This window comes from Callithrix jacchus, chromosome 15, assembly GCF_049354715.1.
Source record: "Callithrix jacchus isolate 240 chromosome 15, calJac240_pri, whole genome shotgun sequence".
In the NCBI taxonomy this organism is placed as follows: domain Eukaryota; kingdom Metazoa; phylum Chordata; class Mammalia; order Primates; family Cebidae; genus Callithrix; species Callithrix jacchus.
In genome coordinates, this window is record NC_133516.1 from 72,124,875 (window position 1) to 72,139,386 (window position 14,512).

Sequence of the window (14,512 nt, forward strand, 5' to 3'; positions counted from 1 at the left end):
TATTTCAAAAATTCAAAATATTACAAATAGCTTTTCAGAGTAGCTGTATAAAATTGTCATTTTCATCAACAGTGCATGAAAGTCCAGTTTCTCCTCATTATAAAAGTTTTAAAAACTTTTGCCAAATTATGGGTAGAAAATCTCATGGGTATCATTATACATTTTCTTTATGGTTGAAGAGATTGACTATAGTTTTTAGTATAATTATGTTTTCTTTTCTGTCCCCTAGCATGACTTGTCCATATTTATCTTCGTCTCTGTGATGGTACATTACAAACTTCATTTGTAATCCTTTGTTACTTTTAAGGATTACAACTATACACCACTACTGTTTTGTCTTTTAAATTTCTTCATAGATTCTGCTGCAAAGAGTTTTTAATTTCAATGAGATAAAACATATCAAACTTATACTTCCTCATTTGTTGTCGTGTGTAATTTATGAAATTTGTTCTTACCCTGAGTTTATAAAAATATTCTATATTCTTTGACATTACAAAAGCTTATTATATTTACATGATTAAAATACTTAAAATTTATTTTTGAATAGAGTTTTAGTTGGAGATAACATTTTGTTTCATGTTTTCCATATAATTGTTCTGGCATAACTCATTAAATGCAGTTTATTACTTTTTAATTTATTTGTAATGCCAACTTGGCAACGTATAACCAATTTCTTGCTGTGGCTCTGAATGTTCAGTAGCAGACTCACTTGAAGGCAGAATAGACCCTGATGGGGCCTCGAGATCAGGCAGCATTACTGTTGAAGAGAAAGACACAAATATTGTCAGGTTTCTTGCTGTGATTCTGGATGTTCAGTAGCAGGCTCACTTGAAGGCAGAACTGATCCTGAGAGATCTCCCTTCTACATTCAGAATTTGGGGGTGGGGAGGAAAAATCCAGGTCTTGGGGGAAGGTAAGGAGGAAAACCCCTCAGTGGTTAGACATTTCTCATTGGAAATGGAGCATATAGTGGACCTGGGAAATCTCTTGGTGGAAAATCATGTGGAGAAACTCCAAACTAGGTTCCTGGAGGAGATGGAGGGAAAGGAGGTCCTCTTCTCATATGGGTAACATATGGGTAATGCTCTCTGCTGTATTTTGTATTTGGGACATGAAGTGCATAAGGATCTTTTTGTAAAAGTTCAAATTTAAACTCTGTTTTAGTTAATTTTTGTGTGTTATGAGCATTTTCTTTCCTTAAATCTTTGAGATTTCCTTCAGCAGTCTGAGCTGCAAACCAGTTATCATGTACTTTTTTCTTATGGGAAATAATCTTCCTTTGATAAGAATGACTTGTTCTTTCCAACTCTTCTTCAAGATCTTTGGCTTGCTTTCTATAGGTCTCCAGCTCATTAGTGGTATAGTTCATATTTTCATCTACTTTAGAAATTTTCTCTCTTTTTCTCTAACTGGTAATTTTCCTCTACTAATAATTTTTTGTAAAGTTTCATTGCAGTTTCTTGATACAATTCAGTCATTACTTTAAGTTTCTGTTCAAGCTTCTGATTCTTACTTTCAAAATATGTGTTTTCTGACTGCAAAGATGCTTGTTCAATCTGAAGATTAAAATGCTTTCTAAGCTCTTTCTTTGTTTTATCAACTTCAGATAACTGAATATAAATTTGGTTCCTTTTTCCTATTAAAGTTTGTAAAGAGGCATGTAACTTGGCACATGAATCAGTTTCTTCAAAACTCCTTTTGGAAGTTCATCTAAGTAAGCATCATTTTCTGATTGATTGTTCGTTTCTAATTTCAGGTTATTATCATCCGCTCTGTCTTCTCCATGCAGAGCAGCCCAAGCTTTCATCTCCAGCAAGTGTTCATTCAGAGTCTTGATGTGATCATCTTCATCATCTAGAACGTGTTCTGTGTGTACTTTGGAGTCTTCAAATGTTATTTTCTGTTTATTAAATTCACTCACTTGTTCTTTCCATACTTCAGCTTCTTGCAAAAGCTGTTTCTGGCTTTCCTGAAGTTGAGAATTTTCATTCAAAGCATCTGTTATCTGCTATTTTCAGTTGTTCTCCATTCATTTGAAATATCTTTGCAAGATTTGCAAGAATTCGATGGGAGAGAGATCCAAGATGGCTGACTGCTAACAGTTCAGGATTGCGGCTCCCAGTGAAAGCGCAGAGAATGCGAGGATGCCACACTTTCAGACGAATTTTTGTCACTCACGGACCAGAAGATTCCCAGCAGAGGAGCTACCCACGGGTCGCCAGTGCAACTCTTGTGGCCGGCGCGGCAGCTCTTGGTGCAGAGTTAGCGGGACTGGTTCCCCTTCTGACGGACGTTTGGAGCTCCGGGAAGGCAGAGTCGCCTATTATGGACTCAAGAAGGAAGCCAGACTGGAGATTCCCCGGCAGAAGAGCACCATCAGTCTTAACGGCGCTGTTTTGGCCGGCGCAGTGGGTTGCTCAGATTCCGGCGCTGGGAATCAATAAATTGGACATCCACTCAGAAACCTAATTAGAAAGGCGGTAATTGTAAAGACGACAGATGGATAAATTTATAACAAAGGGAAGAAACCAGCCTAAAAAGGCTGAGAATACCCCAAATCAGAACGCCTCTCCCTTTACAGGGGATTACAGTTCCTCATCAGCAACGGAACAAGCCCTGATGGAAAAGGACTGTGTTCCATTATCTGAAGTAGGCTTCAGAAGGTGGATGATAAGAAACTTCTGGGAGTTAAAAGAACTTGTCCTAACCCAATGTAAAGAAACTAAGAACTTTGAAAAAAGATTTGACGAAATGCTAACAAGAATAGACAATATAGAGGGGAATATAAATGAACTAACGGAGTTGAAAAACACAAAACGAGAACTTCGCAAAATATGCGCAAGTTTTAATAGCCGAATTGACCAAGCAGAAGAAAGGATATCAGAGGTCGAAGAACAACTCAATGAAATGAAATGAGAAGAAAAGATTAGAGAAAAAAGGATAAAAAGAAATGAGCAAAGTCTCCAAGAAATATGGGACTATGTGAAAAGACCTAATCTACGTTTGATAGGTGTACCTGAATGTGACAAAGAGAATGAACCCAAGCTGGAAAATACTCTTCAGGGTATTATTCAGGAAAACTTTCCCAACCTAGCAAGGCAGGACAATATTCAACTCCAGGTAATACAGAGAACACCACAAAGATATTCCTCAAGAAGAGCAACCCCAAGGTACATAATTGTTAGATTCACCAGGGTTGAAATGAAAGAGAAAATACTAAGGGCAGCCAGAGAGAAAGGTCAGGTTACCTACAAAGGAAAGCCTATCAGACTTAGAGCAGATCTCTCAGCAGAAACCCTACAAACCAGAAGAGAGTGGGGGTCGATATTCAACATCCTTAAAGAAAAGAACTTTCAGCCACAGAATTTCATATCCAGCCAAACTAAGCTTCACAACTGAAGGAAAAATAAAATCTTTTATGAACAAGCAAGTACTCAGAGATTTTATTACCACCAGGCCTGCTTTACAAGAGCTTCTGAAAGAAGCATTACACATAAAAAGGAACAACCAGTATTAGCCTTTCCAAAAATATACCAAAAAGTAAAGAGCATCAACATAATGAAGAATTTACATCAACTAATGGACAAAACAGCCAGTTAACATCAAATGGCAGTAATCCTAAATTTAAGTTAACTAAATCCCCCAATCAAAATATACAGCCAAAACCCAACTGTATGCTACATCCAGACCCATTTCACATGCAAGGATACACAAAGACTCAAAACAAAGGGATGGAGAAAGATTTACCAACCAAATGAAGAGCAAAAATAAATAAATGAAAAGCAGGTGTTGCAATTCTCACCTCTGATAAAATAGACTTTAAAGCAACAAAGATATAGTGGTAAAAGAATCAATACGACAATAAGAGCTAACGATCCTAACACCCAGATATATAAGACCTATAAAGAGACTTAGACTCCCTAGACTCCCACACAATAATGGTGGGAGACTTCAACATCAATATTGGATGGATCAACGAGACAGAAGATTTACGGGGATATCCAGGACTTGAACTCAGATCCGGATAGGCATTTATAGAGCTCTCCACTTTAAATACATAAGGTGTACATTCTTGTCAGTGCCACATTGCACCTACTCATAGGTTTAAATGAAATCTTGATCGGCCATTATTAAGCACAATTATTGGCAAAAAAGAGGTTTTCAATACCCATTTTTAGAATAAAGCAGCATTCCCATTCTCTCTCCCTCTTTTTCTTCCTCTTTCTTCCTCTCCTTTACTCCTTTTTTTTCCTTTCTTTCCTTCTCTCCTTTCTAAAAAAAAAATTGAAATATCTTGAAGGTCATTTTGGCTTCAGCTATTTGTGATTTGGGAGATTTTGACTAACCTTCTACAGACTGTATCCTTTTTAAAATATTCGCCATCAACTCATCTTGTTCAGAATGTTTCGATTTCTCTTCTTTTAACTCTTTTTCTAGACAGAGTATTTTGTCCTGAAGTTCAGAATTGGAACTGTTCAGCTTTTCACAGGTTGCCTCCAAACTATGTGCTTCTGCTGCCTCCTTCTCACAGCTGGCATTCTTTAAAAATGACACCTTATAGCCTTCATACTCTTTTTGAACTAGGCTAGATTTTTCAAGTAGTTTACATTTTGGTTCAATCAGTCCAGAAAGCGTTACAGCAAGCTTTTTCTCTCTTCCCCCATAAAGCTGACTCCTAACTGATCTAAAACTTCTCCACAAAAAAGGGGAACCGCCAAAAATCTAACAATAGCTGCCCATATCACTAATTCCCATGGAAAACCATAAGGATTAGAATGTGATTCCACACTTTCAGGCAGTATTTCCACAATCCTGCGTAGCTCCTCCAAGACCAGCCCCAAGTACAGCTGAGGGTTAGCTCCGGGCTCCTCCATAGCACCAAGGCTGCTCTGGCTATCGCCGCAGTAACCCCGGCCTGTTGGGGTCACAATAAACACCAAGAACACAAGAACACGAAGCCTATAGTCTGGAACCTGATCTGCATGCTCAGCAACTGAGTGGACCACTGTGGAGCTGGCTGCAGGGGAAGCTTGGGGGTGTGGGGGCACCAGAGAACAGGTAGCCTCTAGTCTGGAATCCGTATCCGAATGGCAACCGGAGCGGACCACTGCAGGGCCAGCTGCAGGGGGTGCTGTGGGACACAGGCACCCACTGGCCTCACAGGCCCACGCTGCCCTCCCCGACCTCCTTGTTACACTTTACATCCTGAGACAGCACAGGTCCCACCAACTCCCATGTAACTTTTTTTTACGGGTAATATATTGTGTTAATTACTTTAGCTTTTTAATAATAAAAATATTTGTCAAGGAGAGACTACAAATTTATATTTCTTCAAAATTGCCTTGGCCATTGTTCACATTTTGCTCTTCTATGTGAATTCTACTATCAACATGTGAAGTTTCATTAAAAAATCATTTTGGCTGTTTTTGTTTTTGTTTGTTTTTAGAAACAGGGTCTCACTCTGTCACCCAGGCTAGATAGAGTGCAGTGGTGCAATCATAGCTGACTATAGCCTCAACAGCCTGGACTCCAGAGCTCTTCCCACCTCAGCCTTCCAAGTAGCTAGGACTACAGGTGTGTGCCACCACACTGAGACATTTTGGCATTTTGAATTGCATTATATTTACAGATAATTTGGCACCTGATGCAAATTTCCATAGCTATGGAAATTAACTTTTTGCATGAAAGTAACATTTTCCCTCTTTAAGATTATCTTTTATGTCCTTCACAAACATTTTGTATTTACCTCACAAGGTTGTTAGGTGTTTGAACATATCTGAGACACCTAACATAATCCTCAGAATAAATGTTCATTTTAAAAAAAATTTTTTAGGGACAGGATCTTGCTCTGTCACCCAGGCTGGAGTGCAGTGGCGTGATCATATCTCACTGCGGCTTTGATCTCCTGGGCTCAAGTGATTCCCTCATCTCAGCCTAAATGTTCATTTTCATCATCAACAATTGTTATTGTTAATCTCCTCATTCACTCATTCATTCATCCATTCACTTATTTTCTAAACTAACATCAAGTGCCTACTATGTGCCAGGTCCTGTGCTAATTTCCAGAGCTGAAAAATAAAAATACTGTTCCTCTTTATGTGATAGGCTGGTTTGAAGCCAGCAATAGCAAGAGTTAGATTAGACACCAAGAAGAACTTCCAAGTATGACAGGTTAGCAATTCCAGAAGTGGAAAAGGGGGAATTGAGGGAAGCTGGACTCTTCTAATGGGAAGAGAAGTTGGTTCAGAAAACATCTGGACTACTAAGACTTTCACAACTCTCTGAACCACACTGGCGGGGTGCTGAGCAGGAGAAGAGGAGGAAAGATGTGTTTTTCCAGGTAACATTTGGTGCATCTGAGATGATCCCCACGAAATTTACATTTTCCTGGAGGCAGATGACTAGTATTTTGATTCTTACGCCCCGCAGGCTCCAGCCTGGAAAGACTGAGATGAAGAGAAGCTGATGAGAAATAAATGAAACAGGTGTCAAAATTTCTTCTTTGCCAATAAAAGAAAATTGCGATTTAAAATTGGCCAAGTGTCTGCAGGAAGGAGGAGAATAGGATGTGATAAAGAGAACTCTCTTCTGTTAACAACTCTATCTGCTGGAGGCGGCTGGACGGAGGGTGGCTGGGCACACAGGGCCCCAGCAGCTCAGCTGGAGCCTCTCCCTCCTGTAGCAGGTGCAGAAGCCCAGACCACATGGCAGTCGATTTCCTGGGGCACTGCAAATGCAGAACTCTAGCATGACTGCAAACGACTGCATTAGAACTGTGGTTCTGAAATTTGGGCATCAGAATTCCCTGGAGGACTTTGTGACAACACAGATTGCTGGGTCCCACTCCCAGAGTTTCTGATTCAGTAGCTCTGGAGGTGGGACCCAAGACTGTCCATTTCTAACAAGTTTCCAGATGATGCTGGGCCAGACTTGGAGATGCACTGCTTTCAATGAACTTTTTTTTTTTTTGAGTTTTGCTCTTGTTGCCCCGGCTGGAGTGCAATGGCGCAATCTTGACTCATCACAACCTCTGCCTCCCAGGTACAAGTGATTCTCATGCCTCAGCCTCCTGAGTAGCTGGGATTACAGGCATGTGCCACCACACCCGGCTAATTTTGTATTTTTAGTAGAGATGGAGTTTCTCCATGTTGGTTAGGCTGGTCTCGAATTCCTGACCTCAGATGATCCACCCGCCTCGGCCTCCCAAAGTGCTGGGATTATAGGCATGACCCACCACACCTGGCCTCTCAATGAACTTTTAAGGCTCTTTCTAATGCCGGGATTCTAGCACAAGGTCCACTCAGCTCTGGGAGGTGGAAGCCAAGAGGAGGCACCTGATGCAATGTGGAAAGATGAATAGGAGGTCATGAAAGGCTTCCTGGAGGAGGAGGTACCTGCATTGAGTTTGAAGCAGGAAAAAATTCCCAGCAAAGGAAGCAGAACTGAGCAGGCTGAAGAGAGAAATGGTTTGGTTTGTGACTGGATGGGGTGTGTGGTGGGGGGTGTGGCTAGGGCAATGGGCAGCATCCAGATCACAAAGGGCCTTGAATGGCAGCCCAAGAAACTTGACCTTCATCCTGAGGATCAGGGAGTGTTGCTGAGGGCTGTGAGCAGGTGGGCAACATAATCACAGTCGACTTTCGGAATGATATCTCTACAAGGCAGAGGAGAAGGGGGTTCAGTTGTGACTATCTCCTTCTGAGAGAAGAAGAAACTGGAGCTCAGAACATAGAAATAGCTGGCCCAACATCACAGCTTGAGAGTGCCACAGCCGGGACCTACTGGTTTGCCTAATACTGAGTGTGCACTTCTGCCTGCCACGCCGCAAGGGTTTGGAGAAGGGGGACCTGAATCCCAAACCTGGAGCCTCAGGGTTCTGACAAGGATCACAGTCTACCCTCTCTGGCCACTGGGAGGACTAGTGAGTAAAGGGCCAGTTTATTACAGACGCAGCTTTAACGCTGGTGAGGTCATAGGAAAGGGGGCTGAGCAATCAAGGGGGCTGGGGGCGGCAGGACAGTGCCAGTCCAGAGGAGCCTGGGCTCTGTCGTCAGAGCTGCTGTTTTGTGCTGACCATGATGTCCTCAGAAGTGCGATGTTCCCTGAGTCATTAAGTCCAGACACAAAGGGGCTTTGCGCCTGCCCACCCCGTGTCAGAGCTGCTGCTTCTCTCTGCTCTAATGAGGTATGTTCTCTGCAGAGGCAACAGTAGCCCCACTTCCTAGCTCTGCTCTCAGCCGGTGCTAATGAGGTATTTGGAGAACTCTGGAGGTCGCAGGGACCCAGGGCCTTGGGAGGGGAGAATCATCATGGGCAAGATCACACCCTGACCCACAGAGGAATACTTACATGATACCCATCAGTGGTTCACGAGCCAATATGTGGGAACTTACAGCAGTATACACATCCCAGCTGGCAGACCCACTGGGGGCTCCTTTTACTCTCCGAACCAGTGGTTCTTGACCTTCCTGGATCGTAGACCTGTTTAAGAATTTGGCAAAAGTTCAAAACTCTTCCTCAACAAAAATTAAATGCAAACCGATAAAGTAATAATCCCAAGAGCTGGCATGTATGAATAATTTGCTGCGTGCCAGGCACCAAGTTAAATTGTAACACACCTTATCTAATCTTCAGCACACCCTAGTAAGATAGGTTCACCATCTCCACTTTGCAGGTAGGTGGACCGAGACACAGAGAGGTTGTTAGTGCCTAGAGGTGCTGCAGCTCCTTAGTATACTCATCAGACTCAGCTAGTTGAACTCACACCTAGGCCTGTTTAACTCCAAAGCCTGTGCTCTTAACAAACTCACTCTGCCACACATATTCATACAGACAAACATAACTTTGGAGACAATTTCAGGACATGATAAATCCATGAAAGCCCTGAGCAGCATCCTTCCTGAGCCCTAGAGACAGAATTCCCTTCCTCCCTCCTCAAAGACCTCACAGGTCAGTGGGGGATAGACATGTCCCTTGGTGGTCAGTGCTGTGAAGGAGGAGTTGGAACCATGGAGGAGAGTCATCCAGCCCAGCCAGAGGTGTCAGGAAGGACTTCCCAAATACAGTAATGTTGAGTCGTGCTGGCTGTTAAGGGATAGGTGGGCAAGGGCATTCCTGGCAGGCAGAATGGTGGGGGCAAAGTGTGGGAGCAGGAGAGAGCATGGCATGTTTGGGGACAGTGAGAAGCTAAGGGGAGTGACAGCAGATGGTGGGGAGCATAAGGACTGGAAAGTAACAAATGATGAGGCTGAAAATATCATGTTCTGTAGCAATCAGGCTGGTTTTTCTTTTTTCTTTCTTTCTTTTTTTTTTGAGATGGAGTCTTGCTCTGTCACCCAGGCTGCCTCCCAGGGTCAATTGATTCTCCTGTCTCAGCCACCTGAGTAGCTGGGACTACAGACACATGCCACTACACTGGCTAACTTTTGTATTTTTAGTAGAGATGGGGTTTCAGCATGTTGGCCAGCCTGATCTCAAATTTCCGACCTCAGGTGATCTGCCTGCCTCAGCATCCCAAAGTGCTGGGATTATAGACATGAGCCACGTAGTTATTCTCTCTGAACAGGTGATTCTTATTAACGAACAAGTGTTCTGTGTTTTCTCACAGAACAAAATTAACCAAGCAGGCAGCTGGTGCCTGCTTACCACTGATCAAAGACAAACTAGAGAGTATTCTCCACGAGGAAGCCATGGGGACAGTCACATATCCTGTGCTTAGAGAACTGTTTTTAACTGGTGTAATATACACATATACTGTTTACTACTTTAGAACACCCTGAGCAGTTTTCTGCTTGGTGGCAGCGGGGGTTGGTGGTGGCTGGGGGCTGGCTCAGTTTTCCTTGCCATCACTCTCAGCAAACAATATAGTCCATCATATACTCAGCAGTAGGGGCCAGGGAAGTGGTTGGCACGTGGTGCAGGTGGGAAAAAGGAAAAAGCATTCCCTCTCAGAAACATGCTAATACCAATCTGATGTTTATAGAATGTATCGGTCAGAAGTTGTTCTGTTATATTTGAAAAAAACGCAAATGACTTAAGTAAGAATGGGATTTATTGGCTCATATAACTGAAAAAGCCAAGAGTATTAGGTATGGCTGGACCCAGGTGCTCAAATAAAATCAGCTGATGTCAGTCTCTCTCTCTTAACTGTCTTCTCTTGGTTGGGTTCATTCCCAATGAATGGGTTCTTTCTTTGCACTGGTAAAACAGCCTCTAGTGGAGCAAGGGTAAATCTTACCAGTTTAGTAACTGAGAGGAAACAGTGGGCCTCTCACCAAACATTCCAGTAACGGTCCAGGAGTTGGCTCTCATTCTGACTTGGCTTTGCCCACCCTTGAGCCAATCGCTGTGGCTATGGTTGAGGAGGTGGAAGGTGGGGTGATTGGCCAGGTCTGGATCTGGCTCAGGGCTCAGAAGTAAGTAAGGATCCCCCAAACTGCTTCCTGGCTGTGTGACCTCAGACAAAGTATGCATCTCTCTGTGCAGAAATTTCCTTATCATGGGCAATTTAGGATGACGCAGTTAAAACAGGCAAGTCCTTAGTTCAGTTAAGGTACGTCCCATAAGCATACTTCCTGAGGATATGGTGTGGAGGTGTGTAAGGGCCCAGACTCCGGAGCCTGCAGGCCTGCTTTCCACTGGGGCTCTGCCATGTCCCAGCCTGGCAGGAGACTTTAGCACAAGAAAACTTGGGGCCTCAGTTGCCTTGTGGGGATAATTGTGTTACCTCCTGGATGTGAAGATAAATAAGTCAAAACAGGCTGGCTGTGGGGGCTCATGTCTGTAATCCCAGCACTTTAGGAGGCTGAGGTGGGCAGATTGCTTCAGGTGAGGAGTTTGAGACCATCCTGAGCAACATGGTGAAACACCATCTCTACAAAAAAATACAAAAATCAGTCAGGTGTGGTGGTATACATCTGTAATCCCAGCTACTTGGGAGGCTATGGCAAGAGGATCACTTGAGCCTGGGAGGTGAAAGTTGCAGTGAGCCAAGATCTCACCATTGTACTCCAACTTGGGCAACAGAGTAAGACTCTGTCTCAAAAACAAAAACAAACATAATAAATAAGTCAAAATACATTATATACTTAGGACAATACCTACACTGATAAATGCCAAGTATTAGCTCTTCTTACTTAGTGTTGCTATAAAGTGATACCTGAGGCTGGGTAATTTATAAAGGAAAAAATTAAAAAATTTATTTGGCTAGTGATTCTGATGGCTGGGAAGTTTACACTGGGCATCTGCATCTGATGAAGGCCTCAGACTGCTTCCTCTCATGGCGAGAGGGGAAGGAGAACCTGTGTGTGCAGAGATCACATGGTCAGAGAGAGAGAGAGATTGAAAGAGTGAGTGTGGGGAGGTGCTGTGCTCTTTTTAACAACAAACTTTCAAAAGAACTCACAAGCTGGTCATGGTGGCTCACACCTGCAAACCCAGGACTTAGGGAGGCGGAGGCAGTTGGATCATCTGAGGTCAGGAGTTCGAGACCAACCTGGCCAACATGGTAAAACCCTGTCTCTACTAAAAATACAAAATGAGTCGGGTGTGGTGGTGCATGCCTGTAATCCCAGCTACTTGGGAGGCTGAGGCTGGAGAATCACTTGAACCTGAGAAACTGAGGTTGCAGTGAGCCAAGATCGTGCCATCACACTCCAGCTTGGGCGACAAAAACGAAAACTCTGTCTCAAAAACAAAACCCCAAAAAAAACTCAGAGTGAGAACTCACTCACCCCTAAGGGAGAGCATTAAATATTAACTGCTAGTATATAATATGCTGAATATGTCAGCAGTTCTCAATCTTTTAGTCTCAAAACTTCTTTATGCTTTTAAATATGAGAACCCCAAGGAACTTTGAATTATATAGATTATATCTACTGATATTTCCTATACTAGAAGTTAAAATGAGAGTTTTAAAATGCTTATTGATTAATTTTAAAATAGCAATAACAAATCCATTATCTAATTATATATTAACATAAATAACATTTTTATGAAAAATAAGCTATTTTTGCATATTTTAAAAAATACCTGACTTGGGTTCTGGCTTCTCTTATCTGCTTCTGCATTTAATCTGTTGTTTTGGTTGACGTATATGAAGAAAACCTGGCCTCACACGGACATGTAGTTAAAAAAGTGAAGACCACAAAGATTCCCTCAAAGGATAATAGGACAACTTCAAGAACAGCTGATATACATCAAGCATGAGAGCCAACGTACTGTTCAGCTGTAGCTGTTCAACTTGGAAGCAGACTGCCTGAATTTAAATCTCAGATGTGTGGGCAATCCACCTAAACACCCTGTGCCTCAGTTTTCCTCTAGAGAGAGGGTCAAATGACTTGTTTTTATGGCAAGACTAGAGCAGTGCTTGGCATATACTAAGTGCTCAATAAATACTGACTTATAATCACTGGCTCCGTGCCTGGCACGAGTAGGGGCTCCCTTTTCTGCCCAGGCCAGGCATCCCCTCAGAAATCATCTTTAACCTGACAGGAATGGCCTGCATTCCATGCTCTCCAGGGCTGCCCTGACACCTTGAGCTCTGAGGGAAACCCAGCTAAGTCCAGTGTGTGCCTTGTGCCATCTCTCTGGCCACAGGCCCAAAGCAGCCTTGTGGTGTGTGTGTGCCAGCCTCCTTCACGTCGGACAGGGTGTACCTGCGTCGGAGCTGAGACACTTTCCTCCCCAGCAGCTGGCGATTAGGAAGTCACTCTCTATAATGGATGAGGCCTAATCAGCCTGCTGATAATTACCAGGCCCAGAACGTGGCCGAGACTCAGGAAAGATGATCCCCGAAGACAAGAGCCATTTAAATCCTGGCATTGACCACGGGTCCCCTTGGTAACCGATAACTCTTAGCACAATTTAGCCAGTGAGCTAATTGATGTTCTCCAAGGCAGTCGGCTCATACCCCGGCAGTCAAAATGGGCTCTAATTGGCGACATCCTTCAGGTAAGAAGCCCCACATGTTCTCATGCTACCCGAGAGACCCCGAGCAGGAACTGAGTCTCTCATCAAACCAGTCCTGTGATTGCATCCAGTTAATCAAACTAAGGTTTGCAGAAATAACTAATTAAAGAACATATCAGAGGAAGTCGTGACACTGAGGTGTTTCACAGCAAAGCAGGACAGGCACCTTCCCTGAATGTGAGAGGCAACTACTTGAAGAAATGTTCCCAGCCGTCAAGGCTGCCCAGGTGAGGCACAGCAGGTGTAGTTGAAAGACCACAGGACTTGGAGTCTTCCAGAACTAGGCATGGGTTTGGTGAGCCTCAGGTACATCACTTCATCTCGCTGAGTCAGGCCTTTCTCACCGTAAAATGAGGGTATTCATGGTGCTGGAAGTGCCTTGTATAAGTAAGGCCTGGCACTTGGTGGCTTCTTTATATATATATATATATTTTTTTTTTAATTGCATTTTAGGTTCCAGGGTACATGGAAAAAACATGCAGGACTGTTGCATAGGTACATACATGACAATGTGCTTTGCTGCCTCCATCCCCATCGCCTATATCTGGCATTTCTCTCCATGTTATCCCTCTCCAACTCCCTGCCCCCCACTGTCCCTTCCCTAGTCCCCCACAACAGACCTCAGTGTGTGATGCTCCCCTCCCTGTGTCCATGTGTTCTCATTGTTCAACACTCACCTATGAGTGAGAACATGCGGTGCTTGATTCTCTGTTCCTGTGTTAGTTTGCTGAGAATGAAGGTTGCCAGGTTCATCCATGTCCCTACAAAGGACACGAACTCATCATTTTTTATGGCTGCATAGTATTCCATGATATGTATGTGCCACATTTTCCCTGTCCAGTCTATCATCAATGGGCATTTGGGTTGGTTCTAAGTCCTTGCTATTGTAAACAGTGCTGCAATGAACATTTATGTGCATGTGTCCTTATAATAGAAGAACAATTTGTCATCCTTTGGATATATACCCAGTAATGGGCTTGCTGGGTCAAATAGAATTTCTATTTCTAGGTCTTTGAGGAATCACCACACTGTCTTCCACAATGGTTGAACTAATTTACACTCCAACCAACAGTGTAAAAGTGTTCCTATTTCTCCACATCCTCTCCAGCATCTGTTGTCTCCAGATGTTTTAATGATCACCATTCTAACTGGTGTGAGATGGTATCTCAATGTGGTTTTGATTTGCATTTCTCTAATGACCACTAATGATGAGCATTTTTTCATATGTTTGTTGGCCTCATATATGTCTCCTTTTGAAAAGTGTCTGTTCATCCTTTGCCCACTTTTGAATGGGTTCGTTTGTTCTTTTCTTGTAAATCTGTTTTAGTTCTTTGCAGATTTTGGATATAAGTTCTTTGTTGGACGAGTAGATTGCAAAATTTTTTTTCCCATTCTGTTGGTTGCCGGTTCACTCTAGTGACTGTTTCTTTTGCCGTGCAGAAGCTGTGGAGTTTAATTAGGTCCCATTTGTCTATTTTGGCTTTTGTTGCCAATGCTTTTGGTGTTTTAGTCATGAAGTCCTTGACTATGCCCATGTCCTGAA

General features: G+C 43.0%; 1 pseudogene; it reads right to left on the reverse strand.

Moving 5' to 3' along the window:
• Positions 1–621: 621 nt before the first annotated feature.
• On the reverse strand, positions 622–5,352 carry LOC100405060 (melanoma inhibitory activity protein 2-like; annotated as a pseudogene).
• Positions 5,353–14,512: the final 9,160 nt, after the last annotated feature.